The following is a 24,220-nucleotide window of genomic DNA, read 5'->3' on the forward strand; positions in this document are numbered from 1 at the left end:
TGTCTCTGTACAGTACAATGGATCTGAGGGAGGGAATATGCTGTTTTTCATACATTCCTGCTGCGCAGCCTTGGAACAGTAGTCTTCTATTGCAGAACCGCACGCTGAAAGGGGGGTTATTGTAACTCCGGACCCCTCCTCATTTGTTGCACCTTGTCTGAATGTTGCTTTCCATCTGATGGACGTCAACCAATTTGGTCTCCGAGAGGGGTTTTGCTTATCGCAGTGAATCTTGATCTTAAACCGCTGTCTTAATACCACACAGTATGTATTTATTAAGAACTGACACTAACTGTTCCCACGATAGTCTCAAACACCATTGCTTTGGGCCATCTCAAATCTTCAGTGTAAAGTATTAAAAAATAACAATAAAAGTGATAAGTACATTAACATTTTAATTTATAGGAATATTTTGTTTTTTAAGTTTTCAAGAGAAATTCAACATCTGCTCTTCCTGCTGATTGGTCCAATTTGTAGTGGAGTGTTTTGTGACATACAATGCACATTTGTGATCAACAGGATATGAAAAACAATTATTCGAGGCACAATGAACAATCATGCTCTTTAAAGGAAACTACATCGGACATTTTGTCATGTGCTTCCTATATATGCTTCCATATCAGTAAACGTATGTGTCCCTTTTGAATTCTTTCTGCTAACATTTAAAGTGAACCTCTGGTGGATGTATATAATGATACGTTACAATGTATGTATTACAGAAAACATTGATCAAGCTGCGGAGCCGTGTTGGGTTCTGCTGGTGCCTGCTGCGTGGGGGGTCTGGGGTTCGAGCCCTACTTGGGGTGCCTTGCAATGGACTGGCGTCCTGTCCTGGGTGTGCTCCCTCCCCCTCGGGCTTGCGCCCTGTGTTTCCGGGTTAGGCTCCGGTTCACCGTGACCCAGCTCAGGACAAGTGGTTGTTGACGATGGATGGATTCATCAAGCTCTATTTCCATTGTTTTTTCACAGCTGTGGGATTTTGTCCTTTTTGATACGATTTTGTCCTATCACGCATATTCTCTTTACCGTGTTTCCGGTACACAGGTGAGCTATTAGCCCGGGTGCTTTTGCTGGTAGAAGGAAATAGTTGCTACCTTGACAATCAAAGTTCTCCTTTGCATTCTCAGAAGGTCATCCGGTTTTAAAATCTAATGAGGTCAATGGAGAAGCTGCAGTGGAGCAGGCATCTGAATACAGCTGAAATCTAAGGTTTCACCCTGGTTTGTTGAGACTGGATGCCAAGAGTGGCTCTACCTGCATTATTCATTTACAGTCACAGACTTCATTTTCTGTGTCTGTGAAAGAGGTGCTTGAGGCCTGCGTGTCTCTGACCCGCAGGCCTTCACCTTAATTCACTGACCAGCGCCTGTCATTCTCAATTAGGGGAAAACAATGAGAGCTCTTTAGTTTTAATCTCTCTACAGCCAGTTGAGAACTGCTCACACAAAGCATGCTCCATTAACCTGCAAAGGATATCCAATAACTCACGAAGCAGCTGTTGAGTCCCCTTTTCCTATTATCCTCTGCTTTTAGCTTTCTATTTTTTGCTTAATGTAGGAAACAGACGTGAAGAGACACGGACATGTGAAAGAGGGCGTTCCTTAAACTAGTCAAGGCTGCATGCATGCAGTAATTTAAAAATCTGACATTGATAAATGGTATGCCACGATTCTCTGGATGCTTGTAAAATTTTCTTAAAAGTATAGGTATACTTGCATTTTTTTCAGAAATCCAAAGTATAAAGGAAAGTGTAAGCCTCACAGAAGTTCAGCTCACCACAGAAATGTATGATTTGACATTTTATCAAAGCAAATAACAAATGTTCTCACCCTTGTTAATTACATTTATTTCTCACATGTTGGTAGATGCCGACCTGTTGCACTGTACAAAGTGATCCAGTGTAATTGTGTTGCAACATAATTCAGGCAAACAGCTTGTTAGTTGTTATAATTCTGACTAATAATAAACCACGGGCCCTTTGTGCTCAAACTAACAGGAATGTGAATACAGACAGTCTGATTGGCTGGAAACCATATCCTCCCCTTCCCTGAATGAGGGCCAGTTTCTCTGTTAGCTTCACTGTGCATACTGGTCTGTCTACTTAGTGGGCTCTGCAGGGACATGGAGACCTAGACGGGAAGACGTAAAAGGAAATGCTCAGCTCAGAACTGGGAGTAAAAACCAGAGCACCACAATATTTCATATGAATGATTACGAGATGAATAATGATGATATGAATAATGTTGATATGAATAAAATCAACAATTACATCATTCGCTGGAGTATGTGCCTCTTGCATCTATTTTCCAATATTCAGTATTTACTTCTACGCTGTATTCAAGTCTCTGTTCCTGAATGTTTTTTCTTGAATTTATATGTCACCTCACTTTGCTTTCTCCGTATCCGTACGCTGGCAATTACCCTGTTCTCTGTTGCTTCTTTTATTGTTTGTCTTCATTATCCCATGTTTTAAAGCATGCTTGAACTAACTAATTAGACAACATGAATTAATTATATCAGAATTTATACATTTCACAAATGCACAAAATAAATAGTTTGAGAAAAGGAAAAAAAAATGCTAAAAAAATCGTTAAAACTAAATGATTGACAGTAAGCATGTTGTCTACAGTCCTGCGCATTTCAACCTTCCGAGGGCAGATTATTCCGCAGTGTTTGACTTGACGACGTTCTCGTTTTTGGAGTAGTGTTTCTTCCCTTGTCCCAGCAGCTCAGACTTGGTGAGCAGGAAGTAACAGGAGATGTGGAGGTCAAGAAAGCGAGGCGCGTGTGTTTTTCCAGTTGCTCCTTTGCTTTGTTAAGCAGGAGGTGTACCTGTTACCGTGGACTTGCGCTCTCCAGGGCCCTGGCTGTAATGCTGTGGGAAGGCCTGAGTCACTATTCAAACTCTGAAATAAGGCCCTCGATATTAAGGTTCTGTACAAAGGCAATCTTGCCAGATGGCACTAAGTTTAATGGCTCCATGGAATCACGCTGAATGTTCCATTACAAGTCTGTGATATGAAAGCAAATGGTTGTGTGCCGGCATTAGCATGCAGTGGCATCACCTTGGTGATGAGTGTTTCCAAAATGGAATGAACGCTGAGCTGGAACCTTTTGTAAGCAGCCCGGCCACAGGGAACCATGGTGCTCTCCGGCATCCCTGTACTCAGGCAGTGTACAGTGTGTGCTTTGTTAAGCCTGCTGGGGACATAGTCCAGGAGATATAAGTATGCTCTTAGATTGCATACTTCCTCATCCATGATTGCAGTCGAGTGTCGGTTTTTTGTGTGAACTTCTCAAAAGCCGAAAAGCATCACAAGCAAATTTTTTTCGAAAAAGTTTTGAATTATAGCTATAATTCAGGCTCATGCTGGAGGTGAAGGTAGGGCTGGACTGTTCAAAGGGTTTATTATGTTTTGTAATTGTGTTCTTGGAATGCAAATTCAATGCCTGTCACTTGAGAGGGCTCGTTTTAATAAGGCACTGTTTTGATAATGGGGTGTTCGCATGGTGCAATTTTTCAAGATTGCGCTGAAAATGCAATTTATTAATGTATGCAGTGAAAATAAAATGTTTTGTGGTGTACACTTTTCGATGCAGCGGTACAGAAATTTAATGAGTGTACTTCCCATGCTGCAGCTCGCACAGTGTCACCGTTATGTTTGAATGGCATTTTCTTGTTTCTATTTCTTAACGCATACATTTAAAAAATCCAGTGAAGGCGAGCTGTGTTCACCTCTATTTGTTTGTCACACTATGAACAATTCATTGAACTTCTGGAACAGTTAAGCAAAGGAATGGGATAACTTGATTAAGATGAATGATTTCGTTAATATATTTTTTCAAATTAAATTAATATGAATATGTATAAATATGATCAGAGGCAGCTGGTGTGTCTGAAAAATGGACCGAACGTGATGTGTTTCCTAACATAGCAGTGGCCAGGCTGGCTGCGGACGTAGTTGAGTCGCAAGGAGGTCTGGATACACAGTAATCAATTTCCCAAACCAAAAACCTGTTATACCATTTAGACATGACAATAACTTGAAACACATTGATTTACAAGCTAAAGACTTTCACTGGCTTGCAAAAAAAACAGTCTTAAACACAGTATTCTTACACTTTGCCTCTTCTGTGCTTCTCTCTCCATCCTCTGAAATTCAAGGCCAGCTCTGTAGAATGCACTCTGCCCTAGGACATTCCATTCAACCAAAAAAGAACAATTAGTCATCTTCCATCAAGTGCATTAATAACAACATTGAGAACATTAGTTCTCGAAAGGTGCTGTACTTTGTCTTTTTTCCCTTTTAAATCAGATAACAATGAAGAAACCAATTTATCTGGCCCCCACAACTCACTTCTCAAATGCATTCTTCCCAGAAATAATCTTTCCTGGATAACTACACCAATCCTATAACTGTGTTCACAGTCATCATGGGTATATTTCATAAACAAGAAGTCCATTTAAATGTGTGGAGCAACTGTTCCATCACAGTCATAAACTGGTCTAATACAATGTTAAACTACTCTTACAGAGAACATAAAGAGGTCTGTGCTCAAATCAAGAGAAAGCAACAGAAATGAAATGGACTGATTTAACCTATTCTTATACCCTACAGCATACAGACAAAACCATGACACTGTACAGTATTATGATAAAGAAAAAAACAATTAAATGTTTAAAACACTGTTTTTGTCTATTTTATACCTGGTTTAGTACTTGAGTGAACTGTTGTTCACAATGTCAGTTCTACCCATGAGTTGCTAAAACTTCTGTTATAAGCAGGTTAATAAATAACAGCAGTGTGCAAAACTCAGTGTAATATTAAAACATCTGATTCAAATCTGCACTTTATGCTTACCTGATGCTTTTCTCCAAACACACTCATAATCATTTGCACAGCAGTTACTGCAGCAATTCAGCAGAGGTACAGGGTCACTACAGCAGGGATACTACAGCAGAAAGTGGGATTTGAACCCGGGTCCCTTCACAACAAGGGAATATCTTTAGCCTCTGCTCCAACATTAAAACTGTTTTATGATTAATTGATTCTGTATTTTTCTAGTTAATTTAATATTGCACATATTATTTATATCTTCTGAAACTTTAGTGTGGGTTGTGTTCCCTTTTCTCTCCATAAAAGACACCACTGATACACATGCAAATTGTAATGTAATAGCACATTTATGCATGTACATTAATGATTGCTTAGGATCAGAGATATTTAGTCATTTTCAAGCACAGTGTTTCTGCAGACATTATGTTTCCTTGTTAGGTTACAGTATATACCTTTTCGTCAGTGGTGCTCCCCAAAGCGCTTCCTTCCTTCCACACTATGAGGCAACTGCTGTCAGTCCATTCTTTGGTATTTGGTGGGATGTGAACACTTGCCCCGTCCTGGGTGTGTCCCCTCCCCTTCCAGCCTTGTACCCTGGGTTGCCAGGTTAGGCTCCGGTTCACCATGACCCCGCTTGGGATGAGTGGCATCAGACAATGTATGTGTGCATGTGTATGTGTGTGTGTGTGTGTGTGTGTGTGTGTTTGTGTGCGTGTGTGAACACTTGCCTATATCTGGCATCTCCTTACAAATGTCAGCCCTGTGAAGGATAATTGCTCTTGGACACAGTGTGTGTTAACTGTAAACAAGGTATATATTAACTATACAGAACCCTACTGCACCTCAGCATATTTGAAACTGCTTTCAAACCTGATATGTTAACTGAAGCAAACGCTTCACTCACGCAGAACATTTTTCGCTGAGATGTTGACTAAAGTTTAATTTTAGTGATTCTTAATCTGTTCAGTCTGGAAGAAAAAGTTGACTGCTGCTCCCGCGGCTACATTACAACATGTTTTTGCAGTTTTCTTAATGATGATGATGATGAGTTTTTGACCTTGAAAATGCATGGACTGAGTTTCTACTGTTGCACTAATCTGAAAAAGAGATTTATATGTTTCAACGGGATACACTGATAAATATATGTTTGAGAATTTTTGTGTTTATATTTTCAAACTGTCACTCACAAACATCCAACCAAAGGCTTCACACTAATGCTGCCTCCTCTCCCACACACACACACACACACACACACACACACACACACACACACACACACACACACACACACTTCTAATTGATTGTGAGCACTGTTCCCGCAGTTAAGGGAAGAAAATTAGCACACTCATCCACAAGAGCACTGCTTGAGCTGTCACATGTTTGGTGGCCTCCCATGTGCAATTTTTCCACTTGGTATGCAAACAAATGGTCTGAATCTATCAAACACCCTGCTGGGTGACCGTAGCTTTTGTCCACAGTCACCCTTTAAGTGTAAGGTTGTGACCAGCTCTTAGAACAGCCTGTCACTTGAACTGCAAACTCAATAAATCATGTAACTAAACATTCAGATATTTGTTTTGTTCTACAGTTTTCCAGTTTGCATACAGTGTTTTTTATACATAATCAAGATGTGGTGACTAGGCAGACAAAAAAATCCCACCGGATGTCACTGATTTTTCCTTATTGTACCTATAAGACATTTTGCTTAATTTTACTTTACTCAGTTTGCGTCTTGTTACGAATCTGTAAGCTAAAGTATAAAAGCAGTTATTAGAAATAACGGAGAAACGTCAGCCTGTGCCTTATTATTAGTTGTTGTTGTTGGCTGCTGCTGAAATCAATATATGATCTGACATACACAAAACAGCAGTGGGACAGCATTTATACTCTAATAGAAACAGTGTCCTCATTAGTGAGCTGAAGAAAATTATCTCATGTTACAGATTAAAGTTTTAGCATAGGAAGGAGTATAAAGACTGATGAGCCAAGGGCACGGAGGATAAGCTGTGCAGAGTGCTACAAAGATAATAAGAGGACAGCCTATATGGGGTAATGTGTTGTTGAAGAATTCAGATTGGGACACTTCATAAGTAAATTGCAGCTTTTCATGTAGTCCATATTTCAGCAGAGTAAAACTAAAGAAGACATGTGATGTCCTTGGATTTGCATATCCTCATCTCTTTTGCCTCTTGCCTTGTCTTCTTGTGTCCTCACCCCCCTCGCTCATTTGCTCTCTCTCTGTGCACCACTGGCTGTGGGTGGCTGTGGTTAATTCTGCGCCGGTGCTGTCATCGACCCAAGACTATTGGTGCTCGGGATAATAAATCACCGTGTGCCTTTACCACAGTGCACAGCTGCTCCAAAGCACGAGCGTAAATGTGGCGCTAATAAAACTGACAGACATCTAGAAGGCTTATCTGTCACTGGTGACATTTCAAGCCCTATCCCTTTGGAAATAGGCTGGTCCGTTTTTATAACTCAGTGGTCTTTTTTAAATGATAAAATTTAGATTCCAATATTCTGATTATTATTATCAATTTTTTCATCTTTTTTGTCAAATTTCATGAAAATGTTTGTTTCTGAAATTTATATGTGGAGCCACACACACACACACACACACACACACACACACACACACACACACTGTCTGAACTGCTTGTCCCATGGGGGGGGGGGTCGCATGGAGCCAGAGCCTAACCCAGGGCGAAAGGCTGGAGGGGGAGGGGACACACCCAGGATGGGACACCAGTACATTGCAAGGCACCCCAAATAGGACTCGAACCCCAGACACACCGGAGAGCAGGACCCAGTCCAACCCACTGCACCACTGCACCCCCCCTGTAGAGCTACACTTTAATACAAAACTTGATGGGAATTTTATGCTACAGGAATCCTGAAGTCTCGATTAAAGCAAGTAAAGCACCCAAAATGTTTAAAAAGTAGAGAGTTGAGAGCTGTTGTAAAATTGTGGACATTTCCTTTGTTTCCCTGCAATAAATATATTTGGTGGTTACTTATGTGTTGGTTATTTAAATGTACATGTGTGGCTGGTCATGCCCCAAGCGCACGTGGTGTCCTCTTATTCAAATCTGAATGATGAAGTGTCATTTTTTACAGTGAAGATTAGTAACCGTGGTTTCTTCATGGCAGCTAGTAGTGAGAGCCTCTATTTGCTGCCCTGGTTCCGAAACCAACGAAAAATCTGTGCAACAACGCCCCCATTTAATCTGCTTTCTGCGCACTGGAAAGACAGTGGGGTTTAGAAAAGAACTAAATCAGGTGCTGCCAGCTGTAATTAGTTGGTCATTTAACTTTAATTGTATTCTTAACGTTTCAGATTTTGTGATGCCAGAATATCTGAATGTGTGAAATACCAAATGGAAAATGTTCTCAGCGTCTTTTCATGTCAGCGAATAAGTCGCTGTTTGTGGAAAAAATTCACCCCCCTCCCCTTTCCTGAAAGCCCGTCCTCAGGGTGAATGTGTTTACATTTTAGGCTGACATCGGTTTGCGCACACAATGGAAAAAAGCTGTGTAAATTGCGGTTTAAAATTTCATTTACATTTAGCCATGGTTATATCATAGATGAAGGTTAAGCAGTGCCATGTCGAGCACCTCAATTTATTTATCCATTTGGTAGAAACTGTGCACATAAAAATGAAAAGAAAATTACTTTTCTCATTGGCTATGATTGTGCACAATGAACAAGGAAATGGTGCTGCAAGGTTTGATTTGCATTTGCTTTTGCATGAAAGCAGAAATGTAGTGCTTAAAAATAAAAACTGGAAATGCCAGGAGAAGTGATCTTTGCCATGACATTGCTGGTCTTGGATTAATCTCTTTTTGCCCTTTTGCTAATCCTTGGAAGCCGGAATTCAGAACATAAGAAAAAATACAAAAACACGCATACAGTGCTTCTTGAAAGAAGGCCTTCTTGCATAAAATTCATGTATAAAGTCTTAAAGTAAGCTTATAACATGGATAGATGATTGTGATTAACACACCTTATTCTACTTACCTACTTGGTGTAACCAATGCAACTTGGGGTTCACTTATTTTTGCACCTGCACTACTTCTGTTTTCATACTACATACATGATTTCCTCATAAGCAACATATAGAACTGGTAAAAAACACACCTCTTATATAAGATGAGAAAGACTGCTTCTCATTAAATAACCCTTTGCAGTGAAACTAGGGGACAAGGGGTTCACATACTTTCAAGAAGCGTTGTCTGTTAAAGTTTTTCTCGTCGGAATTTGAATAAACTTGAAATTTATTTCGCGCGATGAAAAGTAAAATTTGGGGAAGCTTCAGTTTTCGAACGAGAAACTGGATAGGCACCTGATTTCATGTTGTTCCGCAGAGGCGCGCTGACAGTGATGGATGGACCGGGCCCCGTGAGCGGTTACCTGTGGGCTGATGGTCTGCTGGTGTCACCAGATGGAAGGCTCAACCAGGGCGTGTATCCTATTGCACATTCTCAAATAGTCCGTATTGGTTGTCTCTAACGAGGCCTCGGGTGCGAAAACGAGAGCAAACGTGCGACTTACTAAGCCTGCGTCTATCTCTTGCGCTCAGCGGCACAGAGGCACGCACGCACGCACACACGCCCACCAGGAACCGTGCGCAAACATCCATAGTAAACACACATATTTACCGAGTCAGAAGGTGAAATCCCACCCTGTGATTCTGAGCATTACACTAATGTGTCCTTTGAGGACAGTGTGTGTGTGTGTGTGTGTGTGTGTGAGCTTGAAGGGCCCCCGAAGGGACAGCCGCTGACGCTCAGAGGGAGGGTGAGGGGAGCGAGTCACATGACTGTCCTTCACTTGTCCCTATGTACTTTGTAAGCTCCCAAAAATAGATGTGTTTTTCTGGCTCTGCCCAGTGCCTCCATCTTTCCAGGGTAAAGGCACGCACTGCAGCACCACGAAGAGCTGCGCTCTGTCTCATACCATATCGCTCTCCCTCGTCACCTCTGTACTCTTTTCCTATCTGTCCCTTTGTCTCCTCCTCCCTCAGTATCTTTCCACCGCTGCTCGCCCTCACCCCCGCCCCATCCCGTCTCTCTCTCTCTCTGGCCCATTTCTGCAGCCCTCACCGGCTTTGATTTCAGCAGTAATGTTCACGGCGCTGTAATTAATGAGAACGCCGCTGCTTAGGTAACAACCGTGTTTATGCGAACTCCAGATTGCTCGGATGTCTGCAACTTACCAAGGGGTAGTACTGCGAACGGGGCCCGGGCACCCGTACCCGCTCATTTGCGAAGTAATAATAGTCGCGTCTGACGAGCGACCGCGTGCGGGAACGGCGCAGGTGAACGTGCCGATCGCTCGCAAAGTCGTCCCGTGCGCGTGCGGCGCCGTCTCACGCAGTCTGATGCTGTGTGCGCGTGTGCTGGGTGGGAGGTTGCGGTGCGGCCCAGGGATCGAGCACCCCCCGCCACCAGCCCACGCCCCCAAGTCACACAAAGAGACTCTTCTCCCTTCATCTGGCTCCGAGAGGCCCTCTGAGCATTGTTGTGGAAGCTGGCTTTATGCACCTGGCATGGACAAACAAAGGTCTTTATTTCACTGGCAGCGGTGCCGGGCCTCCAATCGCAGCGTGAGTTAGGAAGAGCCGTGTTCAGCGACGTGGCCCGAGAGACGGCCCCTGCGTTTCTGCGCCCTTGAGATTCCCGAGGGAGACGAACTCTTTCAGCTAAATCGAGAAAAAAGAAAGGTTTGCACCACAGCTGGGCCGATATGGACCGAAAGGCAGTTTCTTTTCCCCGTTTTCCTCAGTAACAATAAATGCAATGATACGTGCAGAGATCTGACATTCCTCATCATCTTTTTTAATCCCTGTGTTAAACATGAAACACTGATAGCACAGTTATTAGTTGTTCCAACAAGCTGTACCCAAAGGAGCCAAAAACCAAATGCGCTGTTTCTATAGCACATCTCACCTCGTCAGCTCTCATTTTTCTTCAAATAAAAAAAAAAATTTCTTTAGAATGACATCACATACACAGCCACACTGGAGGTAAATTCTGATTGTGTGTTGTTTAAATTTAATATAAAATATGCATATTCAGAATCAGTTGGCCTGCAGTAAACATCTACGTTCAGGGTTAAAGCTAATTTTATTGTGCTTGGACTGTGTGGGTGGTGGTGGCAGGTTTGCCCTGGGCCTCCTGTGTGGCGGGTCTGGGGTTTGAGTCCTGCTTGGGGTGCCTTGTGATAGATTGGTGTCCTGTCCTGGGTGTGTCCCCTCCCCCTCCAGCCCTTCACCCTGTGTTGCCAGGTTAGGCTCTGGTTCATCGTGACCCTGCTCGGGAAAAGCGGTTATTGACTGTGTAAAAAATCAATACAACATCCTTTTCACTGCCTTCAAATCTGTAATGTTAGTATCAAAAAATTCATTAAACCAGAGCTTTGTACTTTTTTGTGAAATCCTCAAAATATGGCAGAGTCATCATGATTCAGTGCAATTCACAGTGAGCAGAGTACTCCTAAGTTTCCTGAAGTCCCTGGAATTCTTTTTTTCAACTAGCAGGTGCAGTTTTCGAAATATTTTTGACTTGTCATCTTCCACATGCATAATTTCCAATTTTGAAGCCTGGAACAAATACTATACATGCTATGTGTGGAAAAAGCATATGCACTGCAACCTTGGATCACTAATGCTACTTTGCAATGATGTCATCACACTGAACATAGATTTTACTATTGTATCTTTACATTATATTTATTCATTTGCACACAGCAAATACCATTACTGTAGTATTTGAGATTCTCCACACCGCACTGACATACACACTCCCTACTGCCAGTTGATAGCCACCAATACATCTAAAACAATTGTCTTTGGGAGGAAACCCATGCAGACTGAGCAAGGATCAAGCCTACACCCATCAGGAGCTGTGTGACATTGGTGTTACCTGCTGTGCCACTGTGCTAACCGTTGGTTCCTCTTGATTTGGTTGACTTCAGCGCCAGGTGAGCATCTGCTTTGCGTCTAACATTTTCTCTGCTGACGCCGCCCTGACAAGTTCGTTGCTTTCTACACACACCCAGCAGCATATGTCACTGGCAGCAATCATCTGGGGCAACCAACCCCGAGAAACCCTACTGCACTGTACATAATACTGTGGTCAATGAAAAACACGTGTTCCTAAAACCCTGTCAAGTTAGACCTTCCCCCCCCCCACACACACACGCACACACACACACACACACACACACACACACACACACACACACACTTGTCTCCCATGACTTCAGCTGTACAGCAGATTGCAATGATGTTTTGCCTCTGCAAGGTTCTTGGTCACCATGGGTGGGTGACAGAGCTCATACCCACATGTGGGAGGAGCGCCCTTGTTGGCTGAGTAACTCGGTAGCCTGGCAGGGATTATTTAAAGACCCCTGCGCTCCCCGTGTCTCTGTAGGCCCGCTCCCTCCTCCCGGAGCACATGTTTTGTTCCACATGTCTGTGAAGATCTGGACTGACGCCAGGATGAGTCAGGGCCTTGAATTCACACACTGGCATAAGAGTTTCCTCTTTTACAGCACACAGTGCCCACAGGAGTGTGATAAGGTTAGTCAATACGTGTGGGTTCGTATGCGTGCATGGGCTTCATCTCTATGCATTTTACTACCGATGAGGCTTTTCGCTTCGGTACCAGTGCTGATATTTCAACTCCCAGGGAGATACTGATGAAAATTTCACATTTTGTTTAATTTTGACGCACCACCAGCTTAAATGAGACGCCACCCGAGCTGCTTTTAAAATGTTCTTTTTCCTTGCTGCAGATCTGCAAGGCGATTGTCTGATGTGGCAGTGATATGAACTTAGAATAGAACTGCAGACTCACCTTTATGGTGAATGTATTGAAAACCTGAGTCTAATTGGAACTGTACAGTAGTTTCATTTTATTTCTATTGTTGCGGCTGATACGCGGTTTCTGTGAGCTCTGCAAAAACATCAGAAAAACCCTGGCAGCACAGCTTGCTTCACGAGTGGTGTGTGTGTGTGTGTGTGTGTGTGTGTGTGTGGTGCATGTTTAAGGAAGCAGGAACTTATGTGTACAAGAGTGGGGGTTGAAGGCAAGAAATGAATGCACTAAACTGAGCTGGGATTGGTGTGTTAACAGCTCCTACCTCTGAGAGCGTCAGTGCCATGTCACACCAGCGCCTGACTCTACCTACCACACTTTATTTATACCCTCTGTCGCCGAGACACAGAGGCAGCCCTGGGTGCGCACGTGCCGCCGTGTGTGTGCGCACGTGTGCTTGAGATAGAGCGAGAGAGAGGGGGGGAAGAGTGTGTGTGTGTGTGTGTGTGATGGAGAGAGAGAGAGAGAGAGAGAGAGAGAGAGAGAGAGAGAGAGAGAGGGAGAGAGAGAGAGAGCCTGAGTTTGGAGGAGGACACGGAAATAGAAAATGCCAGTGCTTTACAAGCGATGCCATCAAAGCTGTTTTTATAGGGCAGCGCCTTGTTAATATAATACATTTCTTACTTTCATATCAACTTCGTCTCCTGCACTTCGCAGCTGTTTCAAGGTCTGCCTGAAATTTGAATAATAAAGAATAAGGCCACCCAGTGCTCTGCCCTGCTTTGGTGTGGAAATGAATATTTATTCTCCCTCACCGCTGTTGCTTTAAGAGGATTTCTGTGCCTATAAATGCCCGTACCCGGGGGCGGGGGCGGAAGTAATTCATCAGGTGAGGTAAACTGCTTAGCCATTCGCCAGGTTCAGGTAACTTTCATAACGTCAGAATGCAGGGGTCTTTAAATAAGCATAATCTTGCCTTTTTATTATTGGCCAGTTCCCCATTTTGTCATTATGTTCATAGATGTTTGCTGGCTGATGGGGATAACCGAACCGGCCTAAAAAAATCACCCCTGTAATGTGCTTCTTTTAAGCTTTGCTTTGGTTACACACACGTTAACTACTGCATTTTTTACCACTGCCATCAACTTGCATCTTTCCATACCGCTCTTCCCAGATTTCTGTGTGAGGTGTACAGGAGGGAGATTCCTCTCTCTCCTGAAGCATAGCCAAAAATTGATAAAACACTTGCACACGGCTGACTTGGTGAAGGGAAAGCAGCACCAGTACAGCCACGAATTACAGCCCACTCCACTCTGCGCGTGCTGGTCTTTCTATAGTGCAGAAATGTTTACTACTGATAGGGCTTCACACAGCTGAATTGGTGCCAATAGTCATTTTCCCGAAATGATTAAAAACATATTATCCAAAATGAAATATCCATTTGATGTCCAACTGGAGTTAGCGGGGTGGAATTTTAATGAAATCAGATTTGATTTCATTATTTCATCTGCCTGACGCATTTCTCATTTTTGAATTACAGAAATGGAATACAAACATGGAACAGCACTGATATATCTGTATATAGCTGTTGTGCAAACGGCACAAATTTATTTTTGTATTTTTAAATTAGAATAAAAATAATAAAAATAATAGTTATTAGAGGGGTGCGGTGACGCAGTGGGTTGGACCGGGTCCTGCTCTCCAGTGGGTCTGGGGTTCAAGTCCCACTTGGGGTGCCTTGCGACGGACTGGCGTCCCGTCCTGGGTGTGTCCCCTCCCCCTCCGGCCTTACGCCCTGTGTTGCCGGGTTAGGCTCCGGTTCCCCGCGACCCCGTATGGGACAAGCGGTTCAGAAAATGTGTGTGTGTGTGATAGTTGTTATTATTATTGTTATTATAAATCTATTCCTGGAAGCTATTTTACAGTCTTCTCAGCAAATAGTCAAATTAATGATTAATGTTTATTATCTGCCTACATGCAGACCTTTTAATAAACTGAATAAGAAGCTATATTTTTTAATGAGTGTAGTGAAAAATTCAGTGAGAAAGGGCACAAAAACTGGTAGAAACAGTTATGTACGTCAATAGTCATTGTAAATCTTCCTGTGGTTATTCATCACTTTACAAGATGTGATAATCTACTGTATAATCTTTACAGCTTTACTGTAATTGACTGTAAGGCTTCTTAGTGCAGCACAAAACAGCAACATTGTTTAAAAGTCTAATATGTATTGGCTTCTCACTAATGGGTAAGAATGAGAAAGTAATAGCATGAAACTAACAAATACAGCAATTCCCTCCCAAGAAGGGACATAATATGCTTGACTTGCCATGTTCGTTGTTTTATGCAGCATTACAGTACCTCTTGGAAGAAAAAGTGATTATTCAGTACGTGCTTTCTTCAGATTAATGGAGAGACGTACATTTTGCTGCTAAGGCAGTTCTTAATTTTATAATCGTCTTTCGTTCTGATTTTAACCCGGGGGCACATTGTTTTACTGGGAGAAAAGTTTATGTCAGGAAACTAGTGTTGTAAAATAAGCAGAAAAACTGTAAGTACTTAGCTTTGTTCCGCTCCACTGAAAATACTGTCTCTATGATAAATGAGAAATGATGAAAACATTAGATGGTACTTTTTTATTTCGGATGACCTGATCACTGACATAACCATTGTCGGTGATTAAGTTCTACGGCAGCGTATCAGCTATTTCTTCATTACCTTGTTCTCGCGGATATTGCAATACAGTATGTGATTCAAGCTTCAAGGAACTCGTATACAGCATTACGGACTTGATATGAAACCTCATTCCCCTTATGCTTCAAGAGCCAGTGGAGCCGAACACCAAAACCTGATGATGACAAAAGTAACTATTTTCTCTCAAGTTGCACTTAAATGTGCACGAGCTTGTTTTCTGCAGTAACACCAGCTCTTTAGTAGTGTAATCACATTTCTCAATTTTTGATTAAGTTTACATTTACATTTACTTTTATTCACTTAGCAGACGCTTTCTCCAAAGCAACTTCCAATGAACTCTATGTAGTGTTCGCAGCCCACACACCTTATTCACCGTGGTGAATTACACTGCTAGATACACTACTTACACTGGCTCACTCATCCGTACATCAGTGGAACATACTCACTCTGTGACACTCACACACTATAAGTTCATTAATGTTGGTACTTGTAGGCCTGTATTATTCTAGGGTACGCATTGAATTCTGTGCGCTGCACATGCTTCACCTGGCCTGTACATCACCACGTGATGCAAACTGTCATACGTACACATGTCCAACTGCATGCAAACGACTGGCTAGCTGTCCTGCTATGTCACTGTCCAAGGCATGTCACTTTCTCTAACCCTTCTAACACGATGTTTTTTTTTTTCTGCTCCAGGTCATAGACTTAATTCTGGCGTGAAGGACAGGTGAGCATTTCGTACTCCAGCAGAGCTTGACAGTGATGATTGTGTTAATCAACTTAAGTCATGGGGCTTATTAGCATGAGATGTTAAAATAACGTGTTTTTGTGTGGGTTCTGTCTGCTAACTGAAATGAAACAGCACACCCGAGCAAATAAAAATAGGCAAGACCGTTTTCGCTGGACCATTTATAGTGACATGTTGGGTCAACACAACTTCAGATGTACATCATAAATGTAGTTCCAAGTGAGAAACCCTGAGGTTAACAATAAAAGTGAAAAACATCCTGAGTTAGCGATTATTAGTTCAGTTTCTACCGGGGTGAATTAGCAAAGAACATCTGTATAATGCAGATTCTTAAATGTAACTTGTTGGACACGACTGAAGTCAAAGAATAGTATGTATTAAATTCGAGATTCGCCGGAATCTATTGCTTTCAAAAAACATGTGAGCCAATTACTTCGAAGCTCCATCACGGGGGCCTAGCGCAACCTTCACCAAGTTTCCCTGCTGTCCTGCCTCCTCCTGCTCCTGTCAAAATTATCCTCATTCGAAGGAAAGCGATTATCAACGCATCCCAGGGGGGCCAGCAGGCATGTTGCCATGGCGGCGAGATATGACAATCATAGCAGAGCTCTCGGGAACCAGTGGCGGCCATGTGCCCATCTGCTCACACGAGTCTCTGCGTGGACAAACGGACAAATAAATACATAAAAAAATAACAAAATAAAGACATAAATAAATACAAATCACTAAAGTCTTTGTGTTTTACTGATTTCCCCCCAGCTGCCAGCGAACAATAAAGCCGTCCGGGGCCAAGCTGCCACCTGGGCCAGATGAGGAAAGCTGAGCTGAGCAGATAAGCCTTGGTGATTACTCATCTCACCTGCAGCTGTTCTCCTCCAGTGCTTTATCTCAGCTCTCCAGATGATCATCACGGTGATGTACATGCTTTCCAGCATCCTGGGCACATGCAGAGCAGAGCTGCGGATCTGGACATACCCCTGTGGCGATCTGTGTGACACAGCATTAATGGGAATTTCTTTGTGAAAAAGTGTCAGTTAAATGAATAAATGAATGGAGCGTGCAGAGAAAGAAATGCTTGAACGCGGGTGATGCTGCAAACATCTGGATCAAGTTGCACTCTTTCATTACTTCCAAAACATGCTAAATGTGCTGCAGGGTACACTAATGAGAAATTGCACTGATCAGAATAAAATACTTTTGATGAACACAATCCAAGGAGACCACATGCATATGTGTGTGTGTGTGTTCATATGTAGTATCAAATATATATATATATGCAGTGGGTTGGATCAGGTCCTGCTCTCTGGTGGGTCTGGGGTTCGAGCCCCGCTTGGGGTGCCTTGTGATGGACTGGCGTCCCGTCCTGGGTGTGTCCCCTTCCCCCTCCGGCCTTACGCCCTGAGTTGCTGGGTTAGGCTCCGGCTCACTGCGACCCCCTACGGGACAAGCGGTTCAGACAATGTGTGTGTGTATGTGTGTGTGTGTGTGTGTGTGTGTATATATTCATAAACTATATATGTATATCACATATAGTATATATGTTTTGATGTATCTCAATATAAAAAAAACTACCAGGAAGGTGACTAGGAATCAGTTATATTATGGTAGTTTTATGCAGCTACGTGTGTGATGAACGTCGGTGAATATGGTGAAGGAAACTAACTGTACTTAAGAATTACGTCTGCAGCTATGTCTTTCTCCTAAGGTAATGCACAAGCTGTATTTTCTATGAGATGTACGTCGCTTTGGAGAAAAGCGTCTGCTAAAAGAATAAATGTAAATGTCAATGTAAATACCCAAAACATCGAGAATAACAAAGAGTGCTGTTGTCCGGAAGTTTTGTCGTTTTACTCAGCTACAGATCCTTTTTCAGTCGATGACAGCATTCTGAAATCATTCCTCATAGCACCTTGAGTAATTTTATTTTAGAGAGTGTACTCTTGCTTTCACATTTTGCATTATTAAATATTGCCTACCAGAGCACTACCATCAAATACCAGAAATTTATATTTTAAGCTGCATATTTAAATTCATGTTCACCACGCACTTAAACGAGACTCTAGTGAAACTTGTCAGACAAATATGCAACTTTCAATAGAAGACAACAGCAGTCACTTGCTGTTAGGAATGTGCTACATTTTGGAAAATTCATTACCGCTGGGGGTGGCTGGTGGCGTCACGGTTGGAGTGGCTGCCTTTGGTTCTGAGGGTTGCCGGTTCAATCTCTATCTCCAGCTGTAGCATCCTTGAGGGAGGTGCCTGCCCTGCAATTGCTCCAGTACCTTCACCCGGCTGTGTGCCTGGGTACCTAGTTGTGGCCCTGCAATGGCGTGGCGTCCCATCCAGTGTGTGTGCCCTCCTGCCCCTTGTGCCCAGTGTCTCCAGGATAGGCTCTGGCTCACTGTGACCCTGCTCAGAATGAGTGGTTGTTGAGATTGGTTGGGTGGTAATTACTTCTGAATATGGCAAAATGCGGTGGGTTTTGCCACTAAGCACATCAATGTTTTTCCCCAAAAACAAGTAAAATGCTGTTTCGTAAGTGTGACTGTACTTGTGTGTATCTGCTCAGTGCAGATCACAATGGGTACTAACGTGTAAACCGATGTCCTGATCCATTAAATGCACAACATGTTCACGGGTATTTTTCTAAATATGTAATGTCTGTTTTAAAAAATCAGCCCTTCAGGTGTACAGCATTTCACAAGAGTTTACCAGTTTTTTTGCATATAATTTGTAACTACTGATAATTGCACGGTTGTGTAGAAAAGTTTGCATCTTTCGATTCCCTTGACGATGAAACTACCGTAACACACACACACATTTTCAGAACCGCCTGTCCCGTACGGGGTCACAGGGAACCGGAGCCTAACCCGGTAACACAGGGCGTAAGGCTGAAGGGGGAGAGGACACACCCAGGATGGGACACCAGTCCATCGCAAGGCACCCCAAGCAGGATTCGAACCCCAGACCCACCGGAGAGGAGGACTGTGGTCCAACCCACTGCGCCACTGCGCCACCGCACCCCCCACTACCGTAACAAAGAATCAGAAATAATCATGTAGAAAAGAGTTTAATTTGGACAACCATATTATAGGTGTGTATAAAGTGGATAAAGTGTAGTCACATCTTAGATGCTTTTTGACTTTTAAGGTCTCAGCTTCATGTACAGTTAGTCTCTGTCATAAACTTTACACTAATGACCATTTCACTTTTACAAGCTTTTCTGAAAAATTTTAAGCATTAATTTTTTAACAAAAATATCAGAGCATATTAAATAAAAAACTAACAATATATGTATTGTACCATACAAAAGTGTTTTGAAGAGATGAAAACATGCATATCTGTCTTGAAGATGCAGCCTCTCTCAAACACGCATTGAACACTAAAAACAGACCTTCTTCACACACTTTAGCACATTTTGAAACATAACTTAGCAAATGTTGAAATAGTGAATTTGATGGGTCAGGTTTTTTTTTTTAAATATTGGCTGTGGTTTATGATTTATATGTATGTGCATCTGTTTTTATTATTATTATTATTATTATTATTATGACAAATAGCTTATATCTGTGTCTCACTGTAGCACATTGGCTATCGGCTTTATGTTTTCCTCATAGCAAGGAGCAGCTGTAAAGATAACTTGAGCAATGGGAATGGGTGATACTGGGCTCTTTCTTCCAGAGAGATAAAAAGCAAGGAGATATAACCTTGGAAGAGTCTTTTTTGGATAAGCACCAAAATGAATTCTCAATTGCTGCAGTCTAGCGATCCTCTAGGGCAACTATCTTTTACGAGCATATGAAAAGGGAGATTGTAAATATTCTCTATATTGATAACTATGTGATCATTTTGGTGCAGGCATATACAGAAACGTGCACACACATAAGGAGTCGGAAATCAAAGCCGCATCAATTGGTTTCTGGCACCGTCCTTAGTGTATTGGAACAAACCCCTCGGGAATACTGAATCCCTCAGTCTTCAAGAGGGGTCCTCACATACCAGTTTCACTTCAGTACCACAAAGTTACTTTTGCTAATTGCACGGAACTGCTTTTGTTTTGTGGAAATTATTTTGGCACCAAAAACCATACGAACAGCGGTGCAAAATAGCCTGGCTGCACTTTCTACAGTTGCGTGTGCCTGCATTTGAAGAATGTAGTTTTTCTTCAGTTGCACTTTTTATACATATCTTCTGAATTGTTCTTGAGGAAAAGTCAAGAGCTCAGCAATGGCTATTTATCTAATGTCTATACTCTCAGTTTCCACAGTATGAGGATATCCAGGCACAGCTTCAAATTCTCACTGTGGAGAAGGCTGTTAATACAAGATTTTGCTTGTATAGATCAGGACAGTATAAGTCAAACATTATGAACCATTTACTGCTGTTGTTGAACGTATGTCATAAATTTTAGTGTGTCTTATATACATTTCCTTTTTATGAGTGTTCATAGATGCACACAGAGCTTTTACTTGTGATTTTTCATTAATCTATTTTACACTGGTAGCCCTATAGCAGCTGTTAATTAAAGATGGTGTTAATAGCTGAAAAAGTACAGTGTGTTGTAACTGCCACTTGGACATTGTAGGGGCCACTATGGTAAAAATTTAGTAAAGAGCATTGAAACTTTTTGTATTTTTTTTAGTACATTTATTTATTTAGCAGATGCTTTTCTCCAAAGCGACTTCTAATGAACTCTATGTAGTGCTATCAGCCCACACACCTCATTCACCATGGTGACTTACACTGCTAGATACACTACTTAGAACAAGTTACTCGTTCACATACCAGTGACACCCACACACATACACAATGGGTCACTTCTAGAGTCACCAACTCACCTGAACATCATGTCTTTAGCTTGTCAGAGGAAACCAACAGAGTGAGAACATGTAAACTTCTCACAGACTGAGTGTTAATTGAACCCATGTCTTCTTGCACCACCCAGCCCCTGTGAGACAGCAGCATTACTTGCTGTGCCACCATGCCGCTTGGAACTACCAGCATTAATTACAGCATTACTGCATACTGTAATCAGGGCATTGATTTATGGACACCTTGTATATATCAGACCTACATATGAATATTTAAGAGAACAACAAAACATTTCCATAAGGAGAACTGGCAGACAGTATCTCGCACTGCCATCATCCCCCCAAGGCTGAGCAACAGGCACAGCGGGCCCTGTTTGTGGTTCACGTACAGCAAGTTGTTTCACCACCCTCATTTTCTTTTTGCAGGGGTTTTGACTGAGTTAACGCAGTGAAACCTGGCGACAAGATTGTCAAGGTTCATGTAATACTGGTTGCTATCCTACAGGTAAAATAAGTTCACCTCCAAACTGCACATGTGCGATATCCCAAACCGAGAACCTCATCCACACACCATGTACGACTATCAAGAGACAATTTCAGACATGTCTATAATTCACTGAGAAAAGGCCAATGATACAAGATCTCACTTGTGTAGATCAGGGCTGCGTATGTTAAACCACATGAGTATTTTTTTTTTTACTGCGGAAACACTGGGTCACAGCAACATAGCAACAAACTGCAACAATAAAACAAAGCTAAACAGTTACATGTTTCTCAGTGGTGATCACCTACTATTGTCCAATTATGAAAGAGTAAATAGAGTACCTGTGAGCTGTAATACAAATAAAACTCTAATTTTATCTGATGGAAGAAGATTCATCACTAAGATCCTCCATATATAAAATCAGTTATGAGTATAGACCACAACTGCAAAATTCCAAGTTATTTAAAGTAATAGAAGTGAAACAGATACAGGTATTTTTAATTTTCAGTGCAATTTTGCCCAGACCTTTAACTTTTAGTGTAGTACTTCAACAGAAGGAAACCTACCTATGTAAAATTATATTAACATCCTAAATTGATTAATGATGAAAGTGATAAAATGTGCAGTTTCTTATCACTTTTAATCTTGGTAATCATTGTTATGCTGACATCTGTGTCCAAGGCCATCTACACTTTGAGTTTTGTACAGTAAACATTTCTTTAGCTTAAGACTTTGTCCAGCACATCATAAAATTATTTATTCAGCAGGGTGTCCTACTGGAATAATTCATTGTAAGTACTTCACTCAAAGGTACTGCAAAAAACTAAGAATTTGCAGCACCATCTTTAAATGACATGCCAGTGGCCTTAATCACTATCCCACATATTTTCTGCTCTTCTACCTACTGCTTTTCTTTAAAGTGAATTGACATCTTGTACCTGCATTTTATATTTATTTCTCCGCCAGTGAACGATGATTTTCCACATTGTAGTCCGACTAAGTTTTAATTCAAAGCCCCTTGCCTGAATTGTCAGGCAATCCTGACACAATGTTGCATATGATGTCAGCAGGGTTTGGGAAGTTACCTCACAGTATCTTTGACCATTCGGCTTAGAGTGATGAGGGCGATACACTTTCAGAAATCCTGACACCAAGCGTCTCTGCATGTGTTGCATCACTTTGGATATTAAAACACCGAGATCTTAAGTTAAGTTATAGTTGCTCATAGCACCCACAAGATTATAGCCTCACTCTCTTTACACAGTTGTTTTGATGGAGTCAGGCAGAGCAAAATTTCATAAATAATTTTTAGACGGCTATCATTCTCTAGCAGCCCATTTCTCAAGCAGAAGTATACAATCCCTTCACTTGTTTACACTTCCATCGCTGCCAGCCCTACAGTAGCAAACCTGGACCAACGGAAAACAACAAATGATAGTACTTTAAAGTAACATGTAATCTGGGAAAGACGTGTCTTCACACACTATGTTTACTTGTCCAGTGAAAAAGAAACCAAAATTTTATCTTGGATTAAACCAGAGAATGAGTGTAACAATGAGGTTATTGTGAGTTTGAATAACTGTATGGACTTCTTTGAGCATAACTTATTCTTTGCCTTCCTTTTCAGCTGGACACAATACTTTAATACTGAACAATGTGGAGAACAACAAATTGGGACAATCCAACAACAGAAAATCGTCTTAAACTTTGGGCTCCGCCATACGGTGCAAAGCATTGCCATTAAAACATTTTGCAAGCTTACAGCACATTCAGAGCATAGGTGCTGACAAAATAGTGCTGCATTCTCTAAGGGAAAAACAACCTACAAGAGCAATCAACCAGATAGTGCATTAAATTGTGCTGGGTCACTTTGCCGCATTGCTCTATCTAAACTCAGTGTTCCAAAGCCACGATTGTTCCTGCGGCAAAAACACGAGGGAATTCTTTAACATAAAAATACTAACCTCAGTGTACTCTGTGCAAGAGTGACCAACTTGTTCTCCATATATTTTACGCTATCTGTTTTTTGTCTTTGGGATAGCATTTGTGCCTCTTAGAATGTATAATATGAGAAAATATGTAAAGTTCTCATGTGGTTTTACAAGAACCCTATACTAAATAATTGTAGTATATTGGTTCAAACCGAGGATAAGCCCGCTGATTTCGTTAGCCTTACCTGTGAGAATTCTCTACACTCTGATTCTTCTCTATGCTGCAAAGAAGAAGTATGAAATAAAGTCAAGAATACATGCAAAGGATGAGATCATGATTCTGTTTGTGTTTGGCGACAGTAATACAATGGTTCTTAGTCTCAGCCTCGCTAAGGAAAAAAGTTGCCCTCTTGGTTTGGCTGACAGAATGCACCCATATTTTATAGCTGTTAATACTGCGAGGAGTGAGGTGATTAATAGCCAGTTTTGCATTTAGATTGAATTCATGCTGAACCCACACCACAGAGACATTTCGTGTCAGAATGGTCTATTTCAAGCCATGCTTTCAGGATTTTATCTTCCAGCACGCAGATATTACATAAAGCAATTCTGGTAATGCATCCAGGTCAGGATTTATGACTTGCTGTAAAGGTCGAGGCTGTGGGGGAATGGGGGGGAATGGGGGGGATGGGAGGTGTGCCGATGGGTGAGGAGGTGTAGCAGCCACACTCATATTTACATAAATTTTCTAACATTTTAACTGTGACATTCCTAACATTGCGGAATAATACTAAAATGATGCCACCTCATACATACAACATGCAGAGATATCAACTCAGAATTACGGTCCAATAAATATTTTTGTCCTGGAAAAACTATATATTATTTAT

The 24,220-nt window shown here is 41.8% G+C and overlaps 2 long non-coding RNA genes across 4 annotated transcripts; one reads left to right on the top strand and one right to left on the bottom strand.

The window, feature by feature from the left end:
- Positions 1 to 1,775: 1,775 nt before the first annotated feature.
- On the bottom strand, positions 1,776 to 10,494 carry LOC108939994 (uncharacterized). Of its 3 annotated transcripts, none has more exons than XR_001966540.1 (3): positions 10,055 to 10,494; positions 4,121 to 4,191; positions 1,776 to 2,129 (listed from the first exon to the last, which is right to left on the bottom strand). It is a non-coding gene; the product is annotated as an uncharacterized LOC108939994 (long non-coding RNA). The 3 variants fall into 3 exon arrangements; XR_001966541.1 differs by lacking the exon at positions 10,055 to 10,494 and adding an exon at positions 9,250 to 9,450; XR_001966539.1 differs by lacking the exon at positions 10,055 to 10,494 and adding an exon at positions 9,182 to 9,449.
- A 1,805-nt stretch (positions 10,495 to 12,299) lies between these two features.
- Positions 12,300 to 23,832, top strand: LOC108939840 (uncharacterized). The gene is made up of 5 exons (XR_001966534.1): positions 12,300 to 12,421; positions 16,053 to 16,083; positions 16,864 to 16,946; positions 21,342 to 21,420; positions 23,027 to 23,832. It is a non-coding gene; the product is annotated as an uncharacterized LOC108939840 (long non-coding RNA).
- The last annotated feature ends 388 nt before the right edge of the window (positions 23,833 to 24,220 follow it).

Source organism: Scleropages formosus, chromosome 20 (genome assembly GCF_900964775.1).
Source record: "Scleropages formosus chromosome 20, fSclFor1.1, whole genome shotgun sequence".
Lineage (NCBI taxonomy): Eukaryota > Metazoa > Chordata > Actinopteri > Osteoglossiformes > Osteoglossidae > Scleropages > Scleropages formosus.